Below are 7500 nucleotides of genomic sequence, written 5' to 3'. Positions count from 1 at the left end.
TGAAATATTTCATCTTGACACAAGTGATTCTTCGTCAGACTGTAATAAAGTGCAGTACTTTTCCTGATCCTGATTATACGTGCTAGATGTTCAATATATTTATATATTGTTATGATTCCTGGTGTTAAACATGAAGTTTGTTAATTTTGTTTGTTTCAGTTTGTAAATATATTTTAAGTTAATAGTATTTTTCATGTTATACCTTTATATCAAAATATTAAACAAGGAAACTTAAAAATGAACAATCAAATATATTTTTAAAAGAACCAGAGTTCATGGCATATAAAATCTAAAGACCATAACTCGACAATTATATATATATATATATATATATATATATATATATATATATATTTTTATACATATATATATATATATATATATATATATAGGCTATATATGTATGTATATATATACATATATATACATATATATATATATATATGTATGTATATATATACATATATATACATATATATATGTATGTATATATATACATATATATACATATATATATATATATGTATGTATATATATACATATATATACATATATATATATATATATATATATATATATACATATATATATGTATGTATATATATACATATATATACATATATATACATATATATATATATATATATATATATATATATATATACATATATATATATATATGTATGTATATATATACATATATATACATATATATATGTATGTATGTATGTATGTATGTATATATGTATATATGTATATATGTATATATATATATGCTAAAGAAACACAGGGAAAATGAAAATATGAAATATGAGATTAAATCCAGACTAGTTTCGTCATGACTTGATTTCATATATAATTTTTTAATTTTCCCTGTGGTTCTTTTCCATCTGGGCATAACCTTTCCCTGTGATCTTTACGCATGTATATATATATATATATATATATATATATATATATATATATATATATATATATATATATATATATATATATATATATATATATATATATATATGTATATATGTATATATGTATATATGTATATATGTATATATATCTTTATATATATATATATATATATATATATATATATATATATATATCTTTATATATATATATATATATCTTTATATATATATATCTATATATATATATATCTTTATATATATATATCTTTATATATATATATATCTTTATATATATATATATATATATATACACAAGGGAATAAAAAAATACGTAATTTATAAATAGTAGGTTCCCCACAAGTACAAGGAGCTACAAATGAAAAACTAAGTACGGAGCGCTTTCGTAGAATTGCTACTAATATTAAGATATATTCAGCAAAGTGGATGAAAGCTATTCAAAGAAAAAAAAAACCATGAATATCGTCTAAACATAAAACAGCTGTTAAAGTCAACTATAAACTTACTTTTAAGACCCCTCTCTACCCGAACATACCCTAAACAATGTTATAATGCAAATCAACTGTCACAAAATCAGAGGAAATTTATCGATTCTTACTTTTACACAATGTAGCTATTAGAAAGAATTATATCAACAATTGAGACATATGGAAAAGTGAATTAAACATAAACAAACCTACATAGACACCTACACATATCAATTTACTATGAGCATATGTGTGCAAAAGGATATAAAAGAGGCTTGCGATGTGAATGAATGCCGGAGTACATAGGTTGCTTAAAGGTTTTGATAATGAATGATCTTAGTATTTCTAGAACGTTATAGAGCTTGCAAGATAGAAGGGAATGGTGGAGTTTGTGTCCGGGAGTTCACCCTATTGATGTACTAATAATAATAATAATAATAATAATAATGATAATAATAATAATGCATACATACATACATACATACACATACCAAGGCACTTTCCCCAATTTTTGTGGGGTAGCCGACATCAAACAAAAGAAAAAAAAAGGGGATGGGGACCTCTCCTCTTTACGTTCCTCCCAGCCTGATAAGGGACTCAACCGAGTCCGGCTGTTAGTGCCACATCCCACCCTCCCTTGTTATCCACCACAGATGAAGCATCATAACGCTTAATCCCCTATTGCTGCTACCTCCGCGGTCATCTAAGGCACTGGAGGAAGGAGCAGGGCCTACCGGAACTGCGTCACAATTGCTCCCCATTCATTCCTATTTCTAGCACGCACTCTTGTGTCTCTCACATCTATCCTCCCATCACCCAGAGCTTTCTTCACTCTATCCATTCACCCAAACCTTGACCTTCCTCTTGCACTTCTCCCATCAACTCTTGCATTCATCACCTTCTTTAGCATACAACCATATTCCATTCTCTCAATATGGCCAAACCACCTCAACACATTCATATCCACTCTAACTGCTAAATCATTTCTTACACCCGTTCTCACCCTCACCACTTCGTTCCTAACCCTATCAACTCGAGATACACCAGCCATACTCCTCAGACACTTCATCTCAAACACATTCAATTTCTGTCTCTCCATCACTTTCATTCCCCACAACTCCGATCCATACATCACAGTTGGTACAATCACTTTCTCATATAGAACTCTCTTTACATTCATGCCCAACCCTGTATTTTTTACTACTCCCTTAACTGCCCCCAACACTGCATCCTTCATTCACTTTCTAACGTACATCTGCTTCCATTTTGCCATTTGCTGCAACAACAGACTCCGAGTACCTAAACTAATCCACCTCCTCAAGTAGCTCTCCATTCAACATAACATTCAACCTTGCACCACCTTCCCTTCTCGTGCATCTCATAACCTTACTCTTATCCATATTAACTCTCAACTTCCTTCTCTCACACACCCTTCCAAATTCTGTCACTAATCGGCCAAGCTTCTCTTCTGCGTCTGCAACCAGTACAGTATCATCCGCAAACAACAACAGATTTACCTCCCATTCATGGTCATTTCCGTCTACCAGTTTCAATCCTCGTCCAAGCACTTGAGCATTCACCTCTCTCACCACTCCATCAACATACAAGTTAAACAACCACGGTGACATCACACATCCCTGTCTCAGCCCCACTCTCACCGGAAACCAATTGCTCACTTCATTTCCTATCCTAATACATGTTTTACTACCTTTGTAGAAACTTTTCACTTCTTGCAACAACCTTCCACCAACTCCACATAACCTCATCACATTCCACATTGCTTCAATATCAACTCTGTCATACACTTTCTCCAGATCCATAAACGCAACATACACCTCCTTACCTTTTGCTAAATATTTCTTGCATATCTGCCTAACTGTAAATATCTGATTCATACAACCCCTGCCTCTTCTAAAACCACCCTGTATTTCTAAGATTACTTTCTGTTTTATCCTTAATCCTATTAATTAGTACACTACCATACACTTTTCCAACTACACTCAACAAACTAATACCCCTTGAATTACAACACTCATGCACATCTCCCTTACCCTTATATAGTGGTACAATACAAGCACAAACCCAATATACTGGTACCATCGACAACACAAAACACATATTAAACAATCTCACCAACCATTCAAGTATAGTCACACCCCCTTCCTTCAAAATATCAGCTCTCACACCATCCATACCAGATGCTTTTCCTACTCTAGATTCATCTAGTGCCCTCCTAACTTCCTCTCTTGTAATCTCTCTCTCATTCTCATCTCCATTCACCGGCAATTCAACACCTGCAACAGCAATTATATCTGCCTCCCTATTTTCCTCAACATTCAGTAAACTTTCAAAATATTCCGCCCACCTTTTCCTTGCCTCCTCCCCTTTTAACAACCTTCTATTTCCATCTTTCACTGCCTCTTCAATTCTTGCGCCAGCCTTCCTTACTCTCTTCACTTATTTCCAAACAACTTCTTATTCTCTTCATATGAATGACCCAATTCCTGACCCCACCTCAGGTCAGCTGCCCTCTTTGCCTCAATTACCTAGCGCTTTACTTCCACATTTTTCTCTCTATATTTTTCATACTTTTCTACACTATTACTCTGCAACCATTCTTCAAAAGCCCTCTTTTTCTCTTCCACTTTTACCTTCACTCCTTCATTCCACCAGTCACTGCTCTTCCTCATGCTGCCTCCAACAAACTTCTTGCCACACACATCACTTGCAATCCCAACAAAATTTTCTTTTACTAACTTTCACTCCTCTTCTAAATTACCAGTTTCTCTTACTTTCACTTCGTCATATGCTATTTTCAACCTTTCTTGATATTTACTTTTTACCCCGGTTTTTATTAGCTCTTCAACCCTCACTAGCTCCCTTTTACATCCACCTACTCTATTCCCCCACTCTTTTGCTACGACTAAGTTTCTTTCCACCAAAAAAGGATCAGACATACCGTTAGCCATACCCCTAAACACGTGCACGTCTTTTAATCTCCAAAACATTATTTTAGTTAACAACACATAATCCATTAATGCCCTTTTCTACCACTCTTCCATTTGCCACTCTTACCCATTTATACTTGTATATCTTTCTTTTTGAAAAAGCTAGATCTTATCACCATAATAATAATAATAATAATAATAATAATAATAATAATAACAAGTGAGCAAGTCCTGAACGCGGACATGGTCCTCGTAGAGGACATACCTCCGCCAAGGTGACCTTCACGTGACCTTGACCTTCACATGACCTTGGCTTCAAGTGACCTTGATCTTCAAATGTACTTGACCTTCACGTGACCTTGACCTTCAGGTGACCTTGACCTTCACGTGACCTTGACCTTCACGTGACCTTGACCTTCAAGTGACCTGCTTGACTTTTGACCTTCAAGTGATCTTTGTTCATTTGCCACTGATACTTAATATGACATTGATATAATGCACCAATATGACCTTGACCTTTGACCTTTATAAATTTGAACATCACCCATGGGTTGCGCCTGGACTAGGACTTCCCTGTTGGCTTATGCAAAAGTCAGTGCTTTATTTCTGTCTCTTGATATGGCCACTTATGTCATAGTGACACCAGTGACCCCTGTGACCTTGACCTTGGGGTGACCTTGACCAAAATTTAATCAGTTCTTCCATACACATTGGGGAACTACTTGGCCAAGTTTGAAGTGATTCCGTGTAGAAATGTGGCCTCTACGTTGTCCACAGACAGACAGACAAACAGAGAAACAAACAAACAAACAAACAAACCGAACCGAAAACAAATAACCTCCGCCGCTTGGCGGAGGTAATAATAATAATAATAATAATAATAATAATAATAATAATAATAATAATAATAATAATAATAATAATAATAATAATATAATGATAAGATGACCATAGGTTTTGCTTCAGAGGACATGAAAGGTAAAAATAAAATGCAGTGGATTTTCTTATTATTAAAAACCTTGCAGATAACAGAAGAATTTAATATCACTAGTGATAGAATTGCAAGATTAATTATGAAAACTAAATAAGAAGTATAAACTGAAGGTTTTCCAAACGTACGCACCATCCTCCCATCCAGAGGAAGAAACAGAAACTTTTTTATGAAGATCTTGAGATATCTATGCAAAAATAATAGGACTCAATTCATAGTCTTCTTTCCAGTTTGACTCCATCTTTTCTATAAGTTTTGAATGTGACGGTGAAACGTGTTTGAAAATCTTTTAAAGAATTGTCCTGGATTTTCAATATGAAAAAAAAGTATATCTTTTTATATATTTAAATTTGGTAAAAAAGTATTTTTTTTTTCTTTTATGTTTCCAAGGCGATTACAGGAATACAATTGATGTTTATTCGTTAAGGCATTTGTAAGTAAGGCCCTAAAATTTATAGAAATTGAACAGTTAGTAGGAATTTCTGACGTAATTAAACCTTTCAAATAATTTTTCAAATTGGCACATCTCTCTCTCTCTCTCTCTCTCTCTCTCTCTCTCTCTCTCTCTCTCTCTCTCTCTCTCTCTCTCTCTCTCTCTCTATTCTGTGTGTATGTGTGTGTTTATGTAAGTGCATGAGTAATTTCTAAATATTTCCAGAAAGCATAACGTGAAAAAAAGAAAAAGGGTATGTCACAAAACTAGGAGCATGAATGCATTTATCAGTTTACAATTAGATATATTTGTTTCTCTAAAATTTTTGGCAAAGAAAGTAATGTAATTATCTCCTACAGATCTTCATGCTATAGTTTTATTTTCTTGGGAAAGAGTTTAATGTTTAATATCCCGAAATAGTTTCTTTTCTTTAATCCTGTCGAAAGAGAAGTAAGCTTTTTCGTCTACTCTGGAGAGAAACAATTTTCTCTGTTGAAGTGTCTGTTAAAGTTTTCGTTTTTATATATGATTGAACAAGTATTGTCCAATTCTGTGTAATATACAATACGTTCATATCTCTACAACAGAACTCTGGAAACAATTAAAATTTCTGCCGAAAGCTTTCAATATATATGAGAAACGTAGTACTTAAATGCCAGTAGTGAAATATTTCTATTTCTATATCTATATCTATATCTCTGTCTTTATATTTAACTCTATCTCTATCTATATCTATATCTCTATCTATATCTATATCTATATCTATATCTATCTATCTATCTATCTATCTATCTATATATATATATATATATATATATATATATATATATAGTATTTATACATATATATATATATATATATATATATATATATATATATATATATGTATATATATATATATATATATATATATATACTATGTATATACATATATATATATATATTATATATATATATATACATATATATATGTATATATACATACAACATAATTACTAAAGATATTATGGCTTGTGAAACTTAAAAGGGAAATAAAGATAGAAACAAGATGGTTACATGACATATGCCGGTTTTTATTTTAACAATATAAATACTATTCGTAATGAACAATTTTTCCCACTAAAAAAAAAGTATGATAGAATTCATATATTAGATATGTGGGCATTTATTGTCAGTGTTGTAAGCATAAATTCCTCTAGCCCTGTGTAGGGCAAAAGCGAAAAAAAAATATTTTCCGTTTGAATATTCACTAAATTTCTTTTTTGAAGATACACGAACGTACCAAATACTTAAGCTTGTCAATGCAAAACTATTGATATCAACCAATTTTCTCTCTCTCTCTCTCTCTCTCTCTCTCTCTCTCTCTCTCTCTCTCGCTCTCGCGCGTGCGCGCGTGCGCGCCCGTGCTTTTTAAATGGTTTTGGTATGCTGTGGTATTTAACTCTCTCTCTCTCTTGATCTTGCGTTTTTGTCTAGCACTCGACGGACAGGGATTCGATAGTATCTTCAGTGTCGGCAGCCTCACCATCCTTGTGACCTATGGATAGGATGTTTGAAGGAGCCTATAAGTCAACCTGCTGAGTAATCAGCATTTATTGCCTGGTACTCCCTGGTCCTAGCTTGGGTGGAGAGTGGGCTTAGGCGCTGATCGTATGTATATATGGTCAGTCTCTCGGGCATTGTCCTGCTAGCTAAGGCAATGTCACTGTCCCTTGGCTCAGCCATTCATGAG

Source organism: Palaemon carinicauda, chromosome 7 (genome assembly GCF_036898095.1).
Source record: "Palaemon carinicauda isolate YSFRI2023 chromosome 7, ASM3689809v2, whole genome shotgun sequence".
Classification (NCBI taxonomy): Eukaryota; Metazoa; Arthropoda; class Malacostraca; order Decapoda; family Palaemonidae; genus Palaemon; species Palaemon carinicauda.
The sequence above is the reverse complement of the archived record's forward strand: the minus strand, read 5'-3'. Positions refer to the sequence as shown.